The sequence below is a fragment of the Tursiops truncatus genome, chromosome 13, assembly GCF_011762595.2.
Source record: "Tursiops truncatus isolate mTurTru1 chromosome 13, mTurTru1.mat.Y, whole genome shotgun sequence".
NCBI lineage: Eukaryota > Metazoa > Chordata > Mammalia > Artiodactyla > Delphinidae > Tursiops > Tursiops truncatus.
The window spans coordinates 63,209,944-63,229,323 of NC_047046.1; positions in this window are offsets into that span (position 1 = coordinate 63,209,944).

Below are 19,380 nucleotides of genomic sequence, written 5' to 3' on the forward strand. Positions count from 1 at the left end.
TCCCTCATTTGGGGTAGACTTCAGTCACCCAGCCTGCCCTGTGGTGATGGCGTTCATGAGTCAGAAATTCATCAGTCCCAGGGCTGGAATAGCATAAAACCACTAAGGACATGAACACTGATTCCAACTCGAACAACTGAGAATTCACTGTTTGCATTTACTTTGAGGATTGATTATCCAGTTGAATCCCTCAACTGTTCTATATTATCATGGTTTAAAAAGTTCTCTCCCAGGGATGCTTGGGGCCTGGGCCAGTAGCCAAGCTCTTGGAGAGTAGTACATTCTCCAAAAATACTTTTTAAAGGTAACGTTTGATCTGATAGTTGACTATAATGAAGAGACAGTAGCAGCAAGGTCAGACGCCCAGAAGAGAAGGCACTAAAATGATGTTTCTTATATGGGGTTGCTTCCCTGGAATCATCAGTATCTTCTGAGGTTCCTGCCCCATTTTTGACCCAGGTGTAACTGCAAGATGGACATTTATTGAGTACTTACTATGTGTCAAGCATTTTTCACAATGACCTATGAGGTACTGTCATTATCATCATCCCTGCTGGGGAAACTGAGGCACAGAGAGGTTAAGTAACTTGCCCATGCTCACCCAACTCATGAGTGGTTCTAGGATTCAAATACCAGCAGATTAGCTTGAGCCTGATATATATAACCTCTCTCTTCCCCACCATGCCCACACTTATGAGCATAATACCAGTTAAATTAAATAAAAGTAAGCTTCTAGGATGTATTAGTTTCCTATCACTGCATGACAAGTGATCACACATCCAGCAGCTTACCGCCATAAAAGTTTATTATCTCACAGTTTCCATTGGTCAGGGGTCTGGATGTGGTTTAGCGCAGGTCCTCTCCTCAAGGTGTCATCAGGTTCAAGTTGCTGCTGGGGCTGTGATCTTAGCCGAAAACTGGGGTTCCCTTCCAAGCTCACCGGTTGCTGGCAGGACTCAGTTCCTTGTGGTTGTTGGACTAAGGTCCTAGACAGCCTAGAGGCCACCTGCCATTCTGCTCTGTGGTCCTCTCCAAACACAGCAGCTGCTTCTTTAAAGCCAACAGAAGAGCATCTCTGCTGCTTTGAATCTCTCTGACTTCAATACCCTCTTTTAAAGGGCTTACCTGATCAGGTCAGGCCCACCCAGGATAATCTCTTTTTCAAAAATTTTATTTTATTGGAGTATACTTGATGTGTAATGTTGTGTTAATTTCTACTGTACAGCAAAGTGACTCAGTTATACATACATACATATATATACATATACATTATGATAATCTCTTTTTTGATTAACTTAAAGTCAACTGATTAGCAGACTTCACTACACTTAGGAAATGCCATCCCTAACAACCCATACTCAAAGGGAGGAGATTATTCAGGGCGTATACACCAGGGGGCAGGAATCTTGAGGGCCAGCTTAGAATTCTGCCTCCCGAAAAGGATGACATTTAAGAGGAAATGTCACAAAAGGGTGGGGGTGGAGGGAGGGAGAGGAGGGCAAAGGAGCAACCCCGGAGTGTAGGTCACTTTTGAAGCATCAGCTGGTAGAGGTAGTTTCTTTCTCGCCCTTACCATTGCACGATGACTGCTAACCAGGCACCATCAACACTCCTGGATGTGCCACATGCTGGCTTGTTTTAGAAAACCCTTGCCGTCTCCTCCCCCAATTCCTTCTGCTCTGCCTCAATTCCACCAGGAGTGGCTCCATCCCAAGTTGCATAGCCTTCCCCATCCAGACCACCAGGGCTGAAACTATCCTTGTCATCTCGGAGGTCCCTTAGAGGTATGGGTGTCACTGAGAGCTGATTAAAAGCAGTAAGGTATTAGCTGTGATATCATCAAGAGGAAGCTAAGGAAAAAGGAAGAGGAAGCGTACTGGTTTATGTCCTTTCTGCCCAGTCTGAGGCATTCTCATGTCTCCAACAGAAGCCTGGGCCTCTCAGAATGATATTCTTAGATAATCAAATTCCTATCACAGAAGCTCTTAATCAAACAGGTTTTCTCTTACTAATTCTTTTGACTCCTTCCCACTACTTCTTTCACCCCCTTTCCAGTGTTTGCCAGACAGCGTTCCTGCAAAACTGGAGGTGGGAGAAAAGCGTGCTGGGGCTGAGGGTGCAAGAGAGCTCCCCCATGTCACGGGACCAAGTCCCAGGTAAGCGCTCTTAGGAGATAAAACCTCGCAGTGATGGACGTTTGCTCGGTGACCATGGAGCCAGGGGCTGTGGAAGAGCTGTTTGTTTGTTCTTTAAGAGACAGAGGGTCCCTTCTGTTATTTGATAAGACCAGAGAGCTAAAAATAAAGCCGGGGAGTGATACCATAAGAGTGGTCAGAACTCCTCTTTGTGCAAAAATACCCGCCCCCCCCGCCATTGAAGCATCCTGATGGAGAGTGTAGGTAGACTTTGCAAATGATTTAGAGTCAAGAATGGTGTCATTGACCTCTATGTCTACCCCCAGGATCCAGTCCAGCACCGTCCCTGTGGAGTCTGCATAAAGAGTTCATTTCCGTCTAGCGCTTCCATGGCCTTTTGCTCTAGAGAGTAATTTTAGCCACGGGGGAGCAGGGGAGCTTACCAATGCCCTTCATTCATTCATTCTTTTGTTCACTTAACCAATATGTTTTTATACTGGAAAGAGAATTATTTCTGTTCTGGGACACTGACAATAGACAAGTTTCTACCTTTATCGTGGTGAGTCAAGCAGAAAGCTAACAAAAAATTATATAATGCCATGTAATATAATATGTATACAATGCCATGTAATATAATAATATAATATGCATACAATGCAGAGTAGCAGTAAGTTTCCTTGTGAGAACGTGACGGAAACGATGGCTCTTTTCTTAAAAGAAGAAAATCAGATTCCATGTTGCCCATAATTTCCAGAAGTTCATGGACCCTCTGAGCCCCTCCTTGGAGCTGCTCTCCAGCAGTGGTTCCCAGGCCCACAGCTAGTCTTGATTTACTAGGGTGCATATGAGGTCTGAGAGTCTTTTTCAAAGTTCCACTGGTGATTCTGCTGCAGAGGGTTCAGAACCATTGTTTTAATGGATCTGATTTTAATCCACATTATATCAAGGAAAAAAATATATTAATGACAATTTACAGAAGGCCTGCAAATAAAGACAAGCAAACCTACAAGATACCTGCACTGGGGGAGGTGAGCGCTCCGGCATTTGTTGTCCAGTGACCTATCCTGAAAGGTCTCCAGCCCGGGGAGCCACAGTTAGGCCAACATCTTTATTTGCACAGTTAGGCCAACCCTTTAATCTGGCACTTGCCCCTGACTCTTTTTTGTTGTTGCATGTGTGACATGCGGGATCTTAGTTCTCACCAGGGATCGAACCTGTGTCCCCTGCAGTGGAAGCACAGAGTCTCAACTACTGGACTGCCAGGGAAGTTCCCGCCCCTGCCGCCCCCCCCCCCAACTCTTTTTTTTTTTAAACTCATACCCCCTTTGGATCAAAATTTAGATCACATCTTTCCCTGGAAATTCTGAAATAAAGTCCTAGTGGGGTGTAATCCTTAAGGAAGGACTGTATTTTCATAAACCAAGACATTGTTCAGCCCTGTTTTCTAAAATGTGAAGGACATAATTCATGTCTTTCCCTGTCCCTCCTCACTCCTTTTTTGATACTCCCACTAAATGTAATGCCTTACAGCTTACGAAAAGGTTAGGCATTTCTTTGTTCTCACTGCCGTGATTTCTAGGTAGAAGAATGAACAGATGGGAGAAGGAAGGGGGAATTTGAAAGGCAGGGAGCTTTGTGTAAAGATGCACACACTTGATTTCATTCCCTACTGAAACCCCATTAAAATGCCAGTAAAGAGATTTTTTAAGGCACAGACCGACATGAATGGGGGAAATGGGAGAGTAGGAGACAGCAGCAAGATCTAAAACCTGAAAAGCAGCTAGATAAGGGCTAATTTACTTAGCAGACCCAAGAAAACGGAAAGTTGAATCCTAAGCCAACAGTACAGAATGTGGAAAAGCAGCTCAATTTGTAAGCTAGAATTCCCAAAAGTTCCTGGCAGTACCACGTATTTCTGGAAGTAGAAGTGGGGCTGAATTGGTGCTAAAATTAGGAGAACTGGTGGAAGGTCTGTTTATGAAGCAGTCACACCTCCAGATTCCTTTGCCATGTCCACACAGCCAGGCAACTGCCTCTTCCCCATTCTGGAAAAAAGATAGAAGAGGGCAATGCCAAGGGCCTCTGGCCCTGGAGAGGCAGGCACTGCTGAGGACAGGGGATGCTGGAGTTCCCAGCCACCGTTTCCCCATCAGCTCCCAGAAGTCAGGCAACCAGACCTTCACTCTTTAGACAGGAGCTTGGTAGAGTCTCCACTGATAATCTGACCAGCCCCAAAGGAAAGACTTAAAGATCCTGTTATGGCAGTTCCACAAGGAAAAGGCTCAAACACACCAAGGTGAAGTTTACTGTTGACAAGTTCACCGATAGTCCAGAGCTTCTGATAAGACTCCTTGTCCCCTGGCCCCCACTATGAACGACTCTCCATAAAATGGGAATAACAATATCCCCACCTCACAGGACTGGTGTAAGGATGAAATGAGGTGGTACTTGTGAAATCCTTAGAGCAGTGCCTGGCACATAGCAGAGCATATATAAGCTATCATTATACATAGATATACAGACAGATTAGCCAAGGATTATGAGAGCTCTAAAAAAAAATCCTCTAATGTGAACATTAGAGATCAAAACAAATAGAAAATAAAGTCACTTGGAGACTCTACTACTTAGAACAAGAACCAACACCCACTACCCCCAACACATTGTTTATTTAATATAGCTGTAACAGCTACATTTATGTGGAAATACATATATAGACATAATAGATTAAATGTATTTTATGTATATACACATACATTGTGTATACCATATACACAATGAATTCTTGAAAATTGGAAATAGGAGAAGTTAAAATTGAGGAAATCTCCCACAAAACAAAGTAAGAGATGAAAAATTGGACAGAAAAGAGAAGATAATTAAACTAGCTCAGGAGTTCTGACAACCAAGTATAGAAGCTCTAGAGGGAGAGAGAGAAAGGAGAAAAGAAGGAGAGAAAAAAATCAAAGAAATAATTCAAAAAATTTCCCAGACCTGAGACATTTTCTGGATCGGAAAGGTCATGAGTGCCCAGATGAACTGACATAGGGTTACACGGTTGGAAATTTCCAAACACTGGATTAAAATGACTCCTGCTATTTCCAAGGAGAAGAAAATTCAGGTATAAAGTAGTTAAGAATCAGGTGGTAGGAGATTTCCCAATAGCTACACTGGAAACAAGAGGCCAACCAAGCAAAGTCTTCAAAATTCTGCATGGAAATTTTTCTAAGTTAGAATCCTATGCCCAAAGAGCCAATCAAGACATTCTCTGTGTTAACTAACCTTACCGTGGTCATCATTTTCACAATATGTATGTATATTAAATCATCACATTGTACACCTTAAATGCATAGTAAGTCAAATATATCTCAATAAAGCTTGGGGGGAGGGACTTCCCTGGTGGCGCAGTGGTTAAGAATCCGCCTAGCAATGCAGGGGACATGGGTTCGAGCCCTGGTCCGGGAAGGTCCCATATGCTGCAGAGCAACTAAGCCCGTGCGCCACAACTACTGAGCCTGCACTCTAGAGCCCACGAGCCACAGGTACCGAGCCCGCATGCCACAACTACTGAAGCCCACACACCTAGAGCCCGTGCTCTGCAACAAGAGAAGCCACCACAATGAGAAGCCCATGCACAACAATGAAGAGTAGCCCCCGCTCCCTGCAACTAGAGAAAGCCCGCGAGCAGCAATGAAGACCCAACATAGCCAAAAATAAAAAATAATAATAAAAAAAAAGAAGCTTGGGGGAAAAGCATGTAAACTAAAAGAAGAAGTGAAATGAAATAACACAAACACTGAGTAATTGGATAATGGAATGAAAGTATTTTGTTGAACATGTATTTTTTCAAACACATATTTGGAGAGATAGGGGCTTATCTGGAAAATATTAGTCATGGATATTCAAAAGTAAAACATTAAATGTGAAAGAAAGAGCAGACATTCTCACATAGTTGAAGTCTGAAGATTTATTTCCCATGCCCTGTTTTCTGAAAGCTGATAGAGGATATGCTCCACCAAAATGAGGGAGTAAACCTATAGAAAGATGTAGGAAACCTGAGAGCCAACTCAAAGGATGGAGAAGGGAAGACCCAGATGATGGGGAAGGGAGATGCCAGGAGGAGAGAGGAACACCAATGGTAGAGAGCAGCACTATATACACTAACAGATAACTAATAAGAACCTGCTGTATAAAAAATAAATAGGGGCTTCCCTGGTGGCGCAGTGGTTGAGAGTCCGCCTGCCGATGCAGGGGACACGGGTTCGTGCCCCGGTCCGGGAGGATCCCACGTGCCGCGGAGTGGCTGGGCCCGTGAGCCATGGCCGCTGAGCCTGCGCGTCCGGAGCCTGTGCTCCTCAACGGGAGAGGCCGCAACAGTGAGAGGCCCACGAACTGCAGAAAATAAAATATAATAAAATAAATAAAATAAAATAAAATTTTTTAAAAAAAGAGAAAAGCTTTAGAAAAAGCTTTACACGTATCAAGTAGGTAATAACTGTATCTCTTCCTTTCACATCTAGGTGGAGTGGAACAGCCATGGAAACACCCGGATTAGCTTTGTTGTAAATGTTGTTGTAATTTTTTTTTTTTTTTTGCTTGCATATACTAAAACCAAACTCCTGTGTGACCTTTCAGGCCTGACCATAGGCAATTACAAAGGCTCTAGAAACCTGGCCTTCCCAGAGCAGACTTGGAGCATGGTCTGAAAGAAATTACAGTCAAGGATTGCAGCCCTGTGGAGTAGGTAGTCCCCAAATGATTACCCTTTTTTAAAATTTCTGAGATGTTTTCAATGCTCTGCTTCCTGTATTATCTTTATCCCCCTATTGACTTTGGCCCCTATGAACTCCAGTCTCAGACGAAGGTGTGCCCCAGGCACATGCAAGAGTGCACATCCTGACTCTTTCCCTTTCCTTCGTAGGCTCTCAGCATGTGAATCCAGAAGGGACTGGACTAAAGCATGTCCAGGGCCCCTGATGCATCTAGAAAGTTACTAACAGTTACAGCTCCTTTCCTGAACCCTTGCAGCGTTGGGATCAGCTGTCCCCAACAATTCAGCACTCAGTTACATCCTCTCCCCAAAGATTAGCTGGGGTTTTTTTGGTTGTTTGCTTGTTCTGTGTTTTGTGTTTGTGGTTTTGGCTTATATCCTCCAAGTAGATGGAAAGTTCCCAGAGGGCAAAGGCCCACCTTGCACTTCTGTGCCCCTCACACGTAGTACAGAGCTGGATATCCGGTTGAGAATCAGTGAAAATTCCCTAAAGGAATAATGAGGTACGACTTTCTATGGGATAGGACAGAATCGATGCTGACCCTTGGTTTTGTTCATTGCCATGTCCCCAGCACCTGGAACAGTGCCTGGCACATGGTAGATGCTCAAAAACAATTCACTGGATAGATGAATGAATGCACCTAAGAGAAAGGCTGGAATGGAATTTAGTGGTTAGAAATACTAAAGCATCTGGGGGTCCTGGAAAAAGCCCCCCAGTAAGGGACTTGGGTGAAAAGCAGGAAGAAGAATGCAACCTTCTACCTTCTTCTGGACAAGATTCTCCAGGGCAGAATGTAAATAGTCAGACTCTCTGGAGGATGGTTGAAGTAAATATCTAAAGCCTTACAAATACGCATTACCAACTATCTCCTGTCTAAGAACGCTTTCCCTAAAGAAATATAGCAGAGATAGTTAGGCACAAGGTGGATGAAGAAGGGCTTTTATTTCAACATTATTTGTAACAGAGAAAATGGGAAACAACCTAAATGCTTAACATATAAGGAACTTGTCACAGGTAAATGTTTATTCTATGTTGCTTAATGAAGAAAGTAAGACAAAATTATATGAGCCTTTCTTTTGTGATGAAAAACATATATTTATATGTGTGTATATGGGTATATACATATATACAAATTGACAAATATCGCAGAGATACACATGAAATGATTACAGTATGAGAGAATTAAAGTTTGGTTTTTGTTTCTAAGTTGGCATTGCTTTTGTATTTAGGGAAAATACATTTTTATTTCTTTAAATGACACTATTTATATCCAAGTTTATATAGGCAACAATATTTGCGAATATACTAAATTCATGTTAATCAGTAGATATCAGGAAATCAGGGAGATTCATGCCCTGCTACCTCCCAATTTGAGAGATGTGGAGGTTTATTCTGAATATACCTAATAGCTAAAGAAGTGTGATTCGGAATGATGTGCCAATGAAAGAATCTAACTCATCCATCGGGGGACACCAATCTTCAGTGATGGGTGAAAAAACAGAGCCTGTTTTTAATAGTGGGGGGACTGGACTGGAGGGGAGGGTCTTAGGCAGGGAGGAACCAGTAGAAGACTGAGCCAAGTGGCTTGAGACAGGTCATAAAACTTCCACTGTGGAGAGCTTCCCTGGTGGCGCAGTGGACACGGGCTCGTGCCCCGGTCCGGGAAGATCCCACATGCCGTGGAGCGGCTGGGCCCGTGAGCCATGGCCGCTGAGCCTGCGCATCCGGAGTCTGTGCTCTGCAACGGGAGAGGCCACAACAGTGAGAGGCCCGCGTACCGCAAAAAAAAAAAAAACTTCCACTGTGCACGCCCCACTCTGTGGCGGGGCTCTCAGAGATATTAGAGAAGCTAAAAAACTGGTTTAGAGTCTAACTAGAAAGACAAAGGCTAGACTGGATTGTTTACAATTAGTGCCAAACAGTGAGATTCGGATCAGTGCTTTGACAATGGTCTAGATTTTAAATATTTTAAGATGCTTTTCATATGCACATATATACTTAAACGTTCTCATTAAGAATTCAAATAGGCTAAAAATAAGCAAGGACTGAACATTAGAGTAAGATTACAAATTTTGGTGTCTATATGATTTTATATATAACCCTTTGGTATGGATGTCCCAAGAGATAAGTGTCTTGGGCAGGAAAGATGCCAGAGCACTTGTTTGTAAGGCGAGCAGATAGTGGTGCTGGGGGCCCTCTCTCCCAGGAAAGGCTTGATGGGCAGAAGAAATGCGTAAAGTCTAAGGACTCAGGGTACAGAGGCTCTTAATGGATTTAGTGGGGAAGGGAGGAAAAGAATATAGCATTTTAAGGAGATTGGATGTGACAGTAATGGGTACATGAAGGTAAGGGCATATGACTGGAAGGTGTTGCAAAGTCTGGGGACCTTGGACCCAGATAGGGGTGCTGGCAGGGAGTTCATGCTTCTTAGTAGCCCCCCATCTCTACTCTGGCCATTTCCTCAGCCTGATCCAGGAATAAAACCACCATTTGCTCAGAAATTAGAAAATGTAGAATTAGGATTTTTTTTCCCTCTGATGCCAAAGTAATACCTGTTCATGAGATAATTTAGCCAATAGAGAAAGAGAAAGAGTCAAAGGAGGAAATAAAAATCACCTGTAACCCACCTGCAGCAAGGGTTGCCAGATTTAGCAAAGAAAAATGGAAATGCAATATTTGAGACATACATGTACTAAAAATTTTTCATAGTTTATCTGTAATTCAAATTTATTTATTTATTTATTTTTAATTTTTTTTTTACATCTTTATTGGAGTATAATTGCTTTACAATGGTGTGTTAGTTTCTGCTTTAAAACAAACTGAATCAGTTATATATATATACATATGTTCCCATATCTCTTCCCTCTTGCGTTGGGCGCCCCATACGTTATCTGGCAACCGTTATCATCAAAGGAGACCACAATGGCTGGCTTCACTCGCCAACCCCCCACCTCAACCCATTTCTGAATCCCCTTTATCGTTGGAGCTTTTCCTTTACCACATTGGATTCTATGCCTTAAGCCAAATCTCTCTAAACCCTCCTGAAAGTTCTGGGCTTTCCAATGCTTCTCTCAGAAGACGTTCCACATCACAGCCTATTTGTCCTGGGCACTGCCCCTCTGCAGGCAACCCAAGAAAGCAGGCCTGCCGGGGCCTGCAACAGCCCCTGAAGGTCCCTGCTTCCAGGCAAAATGCCCCAGCACTGATGCCAGCCAGGTCAATACCATCATCCTGGGAAGAAGCCAGAGGCCTGACCCAGCACAACCCCACTAGGCTGACCCAGCCTCCAACCTGTGCTCAGCCCGGTGCGCTATTCAGTGACTTTCAACATTACCAGCCCCCTGCACAGTCAAACCCAGGGAACACAAAAAGGAATCAGACCAATCCTGAGCCTGCCCTTGGCCCTACATGCCCTATATCCAATCCCCCAGTCAGGGTCCCTGGGCTGGGCTCCTGCTGTTACATCCCTTTAGGAACACCCTGGGTCTCCTCATCCTCCCTGCAGGACCCACAAATCTCTTTTCCCTCAGGCGGCAAATCTCTGAATCCCAGGGCCCTCCCTGGGGCTCTCACAGTCCCCCTCAGGTGTGCAGGGCCCTCCAAACTCTCTTTTTCCAAAACCTGTCTCAGGAAGGGCGCTGCTGAGGGCTAATGGGCTACTCAGATGGTAGGTGTGGTGAGAGAGTAGAGGAGGGGGGTAACATCAGGCTTCTTTTCTTCCTTCCTTTTCCTCCTAGAAGACGCAAGGCCTATTTCTTCTGCTTCTATCAAAACGTCTGGGGGAGTTCCAATTCCTTGCCACGTTCCTCCTTATAACCTCTCTATATTTTGCATATCACCACAGGGTTTTGCATCTCCCTTACCTATATTTGAACGAAGTGTTTTGGTTTTCCTCGCTTTCTCTTTCTCTTTCTTTCAGTGAATGGCTGTGCGCCAGGGAAATATATTTCAGAGTATCATTTCCTGTTTCCAACTTTAGAAAAGACAGGAAAACATTGCTGGAAACAAGTTAATCAATACAGTTAGAAAAAAAAAACAAACCCACCCAAGGTCTTTACTAAAGCAATCCCTGTCAATTCTGCATTCAAATATATTGACACATACAAGTACTTAGTAAACCAGAAGCTGCTGTCCCACTGAATTAAGCGGGTACTCACTAAAATAATGACGACTTCACAGGAACATTAATTGATTAACCCCAATCCCAAATTCAATTCTGTTAGATGGTAGGCATTCGATTAAGTATTCCTAAATGTAATCCTTTAACCTCCCTTAACCTCCACCCCCACCCACCTCATTTGGCTGCTGAAATGGAAAAGTCCATTAGGACTACAGCTCGTAGGCCAATCCTAAGAGGCACTTCAGTCTTCCTGGGGAGGGTTAATTGGCAGAGAAGGGGGTTCCAAACAGGCCCAATGTTGAATTCATTTGCTTCTGATGGATTCAGAGTGTAGCATCACCGACAAAAACAAAATGAAAATAAGCAAAAGAGCAAACAGCTTGGTACAAACAATTATTTCTCTTTACAAATTATTTCTTTTGTTTATTTTTTCTTGTTTTTAAAACGTTAAAATGATGCACCTGGTCTTTGTTTAAAAAAACCTCAATCATACAAAAAAAAAGTATAAGTAAAAAGTAACCATAGTTTTTCAATTGAAAATTAAAAAAATTAAAAATGCAGCCGCTTTTTGTAGTGTACAGGTATACTGAGACCCCTGGTTTTCAAACTGCAACGGACTCCTGCTGATGCGCAGACGTAGGGATTGGAAAGTGAGAAACAGGGCTTTGAGCCTCGTGGAGGAAGGTGAGCAGCGTCCCTGACATTCCTTCATACATTTGTTGCTGTTTCCAAGTAGAAATAAACATCAGGGTTTTTGAAGACATCTGGAGGAGGCAAAGGTGAGGACAGCTGCAGCTGCTATTCAAGGCCAAAGCCAAGGAGTTTCTTGATAAATACAGACTGTGAAGAGTTCTCTCACTCAAGCTCCCCACTCTGCCCTCCCCATCTACCCAGCTGTGGGAACCTCCCTACCACCCAGACAATGCCTTCTTGTCTTGCCTCCAAACCCTTACCTTCTGGCTGGAGACTCAGCACAGGGTATTTCACTTTTTGGTCCTCAGCTTCACTGTGCCAAGTAGAGAGGATAAATATTTTATATTCCTGCAGGCAGGGGACTTATGGTAAGAATGCACGCAAGGGGCCCAGCCTTATGCTGGCCCTTGAGAGAGAAGAGAAGGAAACAGGCGTCAGAATGCAGAGGAAATTCAAGACCTATTCTTAGAGGGATCTGATGACACTGCTCCTTGCTGTAAAATGTCTCGCTGCCCCCTGTCGCTGCAGGATGGAATCTTGCACCCTTTACAGCTCCTTCCCCACTGTTAATCCAGACAGATCTCCCCTAGACACTCAGGCAATACGTGAGCTTCTTATCGCTTCTCTTCCAGGACCTGCTGTTTGTACCTCCATTTAGATTTGGAGCTTTTCTTGAAACGTCGGCCAGCCTGGTGGCAGCTGGCTACGCTCCTGGGTACTAACAATAGGCTGGAGTTGGATGGCTGCTGTGTGGTCTAGACAGGACCTGCATCTCCAGTTCACACAATCCCCAGGAGACAATGTCTGCACTCTTGTCTCCACTCAGCCTGTGCTCCTCTTTTAGGTTATCTGCTCGAACCCTCAAGACCTTTGAGTTTGCAGTCACTGATCATCCTACCCCCTGCCAGGCACATGGACCAAACTCAACACCCACACCTGCTGAAATGAGACAGGCCTCTCACCGAGGGCCACACCAAGCCTTTCCCCTCTGGACTCCAGCCTCAGAAGCCAGAAGAGCATTGTCCCCACTGGACAAGGATGACGGTCTTCTGAAAACTCCAGGCCTGGACCCCATATTTCCCAGCATCTCTCTCCCCAACTCCCCTTCCTGTCCTCCTCTGCCCCTCTCCCAGCAGAATCCAGACAGCACATCACAATGAATCCCCAAATTGACCTTCCATCAAATGTGCCTGAAGCTGGGGTCAGGCTGCGTTTCCATGACCGCCTCCTCTCCATCATGGTCCTGCCTGATAGGAGCTGAGAGCTTCTATTTCAGAGCTGTCACAGACCAGCTGGGGCTTTGGCCCTTTTCGGCACCTCTTTCCCCAGGTTGCCTTTTTTCTTCCTCTGGGCTGTTCCCCGACTCCTCCTCCCGTTTCCCCAATTCCTACATCTAATCGAAGGCTAGAGAGGTATCATTCCAATGACTCTGAAGATGCTGCCAGCTCTCAAGACCACCCACTTCCCTCCTCTTGGAAGGCAGCAGCCATGGCCGTGACCGAGAGCGGTTTACTGCGCTGGAACCCTCTCAGCTCTGCTATGAGGAGGGCACAAAACTGCAACCTCAGGAGTGTGGGCCTCAAAGTTGAGTGCGCACACCTGGAGGGCTTGTGAAAACACAGATGCCTGGGTCCCACCTGCAGAGCTTTTGAGTCCAGGGGGTCTGGGGTGGAGCCTGAGAATATGCATTTCTAACAAGTTCCCAAGCCATGTTGATGCTGTTGGTCCAGGGACCACACTTTGAGAACCAACACTCTCATTGTCCTGCAGAAGAAGTCGAGGCTGAGGGGGTCTTCTTCAGGGACTGCCCACCCTGTGGAGGAGAGGGCTTCCCTGCAGGAAGGTTAGGGACCTTTGCAGCTGTTGGCTAATCCACAAGGGAGAACCTCGGCTCTCTTGCCTCCTGTCCCTTCCCCCCAATCTCTCATTGTTTTTCTGTCTTTTCCACCTCATTTACTGTCTCTCCTGACTGTGGCTTTGTGTCTCCATCTCTGGGCCTCTGCGCACGTGCGCACACACACACACACACACACACACACACACACACACACGTGCGCGCGCACACACACTTCCTCAGTGATGAGTTGGCATCGGATTTGTAGAGTGAGCTCGCAGCCATCTGGAGACGCTGGGCCGCCCTGACTGACATATGCTAAAATACAGGCGGTGGAAAGACTCTGGGCAAAGAGACCAATTTGTTAATTTAATTGAGTTGCAAACAACCAGGAAGCCAACAGGGTGTGTCTGAAACCTATTAGGTGTTCTCAGATCAGCACAAGGCTGGTCCGGAGGGAGGCTGGCTCTGTGGGGGCCCCAGGGCTGCTTCCCACTGTGCAGGGCAGGGCAGGGAGATGCTGAAGGGGCTTCTCTGGGTTGGGACACTGTTAGTGAGCCCCCACCCCTTTCCTCTGCTGGTGTACCATCCCCCCTTCTCTAGAGCCTGGCCCCTAGGGTGAGTGCCACCCTGCCCAGGAGCTTTGCTCCTCTCCTGCTCCGTAGCAGCCCAGAGCCCAGGACTTACTGATTTGGAACATTAAAGCGGGACTCTTATGGTGAGTGTTTGCTCAGAACTTAAGGGTTTCCTAGGATGAACGACTTTCATTGCTAATACTGAAACAGTCCCAAGCAACACAATAGTTGATCACTCTAACTTTACTTCAGTCAGAGCTAATTTTGCCCTGCATGTGCTCCAGGGCTCACCCTCTGACCAGGCTGGGACTAGACTCCACTGGAGACTCCATCCTTCCTTGCTGAGCTCCTTTGCAGTCTTGCTTCCCTCACTCCTAAGAGCACTCCCCCAATCAGTCAATCGTGCACACCAAATCCTTGTCTCAGGCTCTGCTTCTAGTGAACCCAGCCTAGACATCCATCTTCCCCACCCATTGCCACTGTAAACAAACTCAAATGAGAAGGGTATTCTTCAGCACTTCTGATGGTTGTGGTGATAAGGAAGGCTCAGGACAGTCATAATAAAAATAATAATAATAGTTATTATTATTGATTGCCAGGGGATCTCTTAGCTTTACTCTGATGCCCCTCAATTCTAGCTAGTTGTCAAAGAATTTATGCCTTAGTTGCACAGAAAGCAGAGGGCTTGAGGCTGGGAACAATTCCTCTTTCTCTACTTTTATGTTAGGTACTTACAGTGTAGTCAACACTGCTCTAAGCTCTGTGAGGGAAAGAGAAATGAGTGAGACACAGGCCCTGCCTTCCTGTGTAGCTGTGTTGATAAGACAGTTTCACAGGCAACATCTTAGAAGAGCGCAAGCTGGGGCTTGCTGAGGGAGTGGGGGGTCAGGAGTGCAGAGGAAGGATTGCACAGAGTTGGGGGGTTACCAGGCAGACTTCCCAGAGGAAGGGCTACAGCGGGCTCTGAATGGGTAAAGAGTCACAGCAGGTGGAAGGAGACAGAAGAGATGTCCCAGGAGGCCATAGTCTGAGGCAGGGAGACCTGGGGTGTACTTGGGAGTCTGAGAGGGGATGCTTTTCTGGAGGGAAGGCTTGCACAAGGAAGGAGGAGCTGGGGTCTGGGGATCTTCCTCAATGATGAGGAGTTAGTGCTCTGGTCTGTGGGCAGATGGATGGTTCCCAGCAAACTGGTTTTTCTGGGGAGAGAACAGATTGGGCCAAACTTCCTCTGATGGTTGAGAACATCACCTCCCTGAAGGATGTGGGTTCTTGATAGGGAGGTTTGCTCAGTCACACACGGAGTTGGAGGCCTGGGCGGGCCCGGTCTCTTCCTTCCTCTCCTCCAGGGCAACCATAGAAAAAATGTAAGAACACTCACAAAGAAACCTGAGCAGGAGGTTCTCCCCCGTTCCCTGCTCCCTCTAGAAAATGCCCTCGTTCCCTTCTCCTCAGCCCTGCATTACTGCTGACTCTATTACCCCGCCTCCCCCACCCTTCCAGACAGGCTGCACATGACTCTTCCCGAAACACCACTTCCCGCGTGTCACTCTCCAACTAGAGGACATTAGTGTCTACCCACTGCCCACGGGATAAGATCTGCACGCCTCAGATTAGCTTTCAAAGCCCTTTACACCCCATCCGCTCCCTTTGCCCCCCACCCCACCAGTTTAGCTTCCTTTCCGCAAGCCTTAGAGCCAGTCAAGAGGGCGTGCCCCGAGGTATCTCATGGGACTTTGCTTTGCGTCTTTGTTAAAACCTCACTCCTTTTCTGGGCCTGTCCAATTCTACCCTTTCTTCTCAGAGCCTCCAAAATGTCTCTTCTTATGATGTCTGGCCACATTGGGCTTGCCCTGTGTACATTTCTATAGCCTTTGTGTGGTCGGTTGTCTGCAGAAGGACGCCCACAGGTGCTCTGTCCTGCATGGATGTGCTGCTGTCCCCATCAAAAGCTGTAGCCTAAGCATTTGGGGTTTTCGAACATTAGCTGCCTTGGACTCCTTGTCTGGTGCCTTACAATGAACATTGCCCTTTCCTTCACCACAAGCCAGTGTCAATAGATTGGCTTTACTGCGAGTGGGTGACTTGACCCTAGTTTGGTTTGGTAACAATTTGGTGGTTTCCACTTATATCTCACTGGCCAGAACTATGTCATGTACCCTCTTCTAGCTGCAAGTGATCCTGGGAAATGCATTAAAAAAAAAAAAAAGCTGTAGCCTATTTTCCCTCCACTAGGAACCGAGGTGGCCTCGTGACTTGCTTTGGCCAATAGAACCCAACAGAAGCAATCCTGTGACAATCCAGGATTAGGCCTTAAGAGACCTGGCGCTTCTGCTTTCAGAGTCTTAGAGCCGTGAAAAATCACGTAGAGAAGCCTGACTACCCTGCTGGAGAGAGAGACCCAGCCAATCCAGCTACAAAGTCAATTGGATCCTCTAGCCCCAGTCAAGCTGCCCCAACTGACATGGGTGGAGCAGGGGCAAGCCTTCCGGCCGAGCCCTGTCTACTTTGCAGAGTCAAGAGCAAATGAATGGCTGCTGTTTTGGGGTGTTTGCAGTCAGCTCTCACTTTGGACTGAATCCTGGCTCTGCTGTTTAACAAGAACTGCTTGCTTGTAGGAAGTGCTCTCTGGCAACGGGCTTTGTGCTAAGTACCTTATACATATTATCTCATGGAGAGGGTACCACGATTATCCCCATCCCATGAGAAGTTAAGTGATTTGTCAAGGTCCGCACCTGGTAAGTGACAGATCTGGATCACCCCCCAAGCCTGGAGTACAGAGTCCAGATTCTAACAATAGCTTACTAGTTATAGGAGTTACATGACCACGAGCAAGTATTTTTCTCTAGGACTCCTTCCCTCAACTATGAATTGCAGAGAAAAATACAGAAGGGCCTGCGGATGGTGGTTTATGAAGATTAAATGAGGTAGTTCACACATGGGCTGGGCACTGAGCAATTGCTCATGAAATACTGGTTCCCTTTTTCTTGGTATGAAGTAGAAACAATCTCCCAGTCTCCTCCCCGGTGTTTCAAACAAACACTGTTTGAAATCTTGAAACCTCAAGTCCTAACTTATAAATAACCTTGCCAGGCTAGCCCATAAAAACTTGCTTGGACCATAATGCACCAGAAACCCTGTACATATTTACAGGAATAAAATTGTTAGTAGAAAATAATATTGATAACTAAACAGAGTAAGAGGGAGGTTTTGATTTATCTCAGTAATAGCATCAACTTACAGGGGGTGGGGTGATGAGGAAGGGCTATACTAGCTTTGACCTCGAGTTTGAGGAAACCTCAAATATTGCCTACTTTGGGGGCAAATGTTGCTGGCTGTTCTGAAGCAGGGACGGGAACTGATCACAAATGTGAATTTCAGCCTTGGACTCCATCCCCTGCGTCTTTCTTCCTCTTACAGATTGGCTGTCAGGGTTTGCTGTTAGGAGTGCTAGGAGTCACTACAGCTTAGCGTGACTGTGAATGGTTCCCTTATATCTGCTTGTGCACCTGTGAGAACCCCTGCTCAGAGAGTTCCCTAAGGAATTCCTCATGAGTGCCCACCATGCTGGGCCTGGTGCATAAAGATTACGGTTTAAAAGCTGCATGATCTATAGTACTACTGCACTGGCTTCTGAATTGCTTCTTTACCAGAACTTATCATGGTTTTGCATTTGTTCATTTGTGGCTTACTTCAAAATAAGCTGTCTCTAATTTTTTCACATGTTTTTGGTTAGTTTTAAACCTGGTTCAGGTCAACAGAAGTATTTCACACTCAACTGATCCATGTGTTGATAGATCAGAGTTTATCTTCTTTTCTATTGGTTTTATACCAGTATTCTCAGATGCGTGTATAACCTTTGAACTGCCTCCCCGATTTTTGTGTCTACTTAAAAAGTGAACATAGGTCAGTGGCACACCATGTTTTCTGAATTTAGGTCATCTTTTTCATGCTGAAAGTTTATTAACAGTAGAATGAATAAATCAAGTGCGGTTGACTCATGTAACAGAATAGTGTACAACAAAAGGACCAAACCGCAGCTGCACTTGACAATGTAGATGAACCTCACAAATATAATGTTGAGTGAAAGGAAGTCAGTAATGGTAAGGATCTAGTGATGCCTTCTTGTGTGGGAAAGCCAGAAGCAACTAGTGATGCCTTCTTGTGTGGGAAAGCCAGAAGCAACCTGAGGAAGAGATCACCATGGGAGTCACGGGGACAGACTCGGGAGCCTCTAGGCCACTGGCAATGTCATTTCTTGACCTGAAGGTAGGTGTGTATGTGTCTACTTTAGCACACAAATGTATGCTTCTGACAATGTAAAGGGGTCAAAATAATTGCTGCATATACTGAATCGAGGAGGAATTCAGGCTTTACAAATTCTATTCCATTTGCCAATGATAAGCTTCCTGATTTATCGTTTCATCGTTCGCCTCTGAGTTTGCCAGTTAAGGTTAACTGAAATCCATCCAACCAGCAGATAAATTGAGGATGGGGACTTCAAAATTTGCAAGCTGCAGAGTCCTGCTAGGTATTTGCTATATAATAGGCATCTATCTAGGTGGGTGTATTAGGGTTCACCAGCGGAACAGAGACAGTAGGATGCATATACACATAGAAGGAGATATATTATAAGGAATTGGCTCACATGATTATGGAGGTTGGCAAGTCTGAAATCTATAGGGCAGGCTGGCAGCCTGGAGACCCAGAAGAGCCGATGTTCCTGTTTGAGTCCGAAGGCCGTCTGCTGTAGAACTAGGAAGAGAAGATGTCACAGATGATGTTCAAAGGTGTCTGCTGGAGAATCTCCTCTTGCTTGGGGGAGGCCAGTCCTTTTGTTTTATTCAGGCTTTCACCTGACTGGATGAGGCCCACCCACATTCTGAGGGCAATCGCTTTACTCCAAGTCCACTGATTTAAATGTTAATCACAGGGACTTCCCTGGTGGTGCAGTGGTTAGGAATCTGCCTACCAACGCAGGGGACATGGGTTCGAGCCCTGGTCCAGGAAGATCCCACATGCCGTGGAGCAACTAAGCCCATGCGCCACAACTACTGAGCCCGTGCGCCACAACTACTGAAGCTCGCGCACTTAGAGCCTGTGCTCCGCAACAAGAGAAGCCACCACAATAAGAAGCCCGCACACCACAATGAAGAGCAGCCCCCGCTCGCCGCAACTAGAGAAAGCCTGCGTGCAGCAACGAAGACCTAACGCAGCCAAAAATAAATAAATAAATAAATTTATAAAAAGTTTTTTAAAA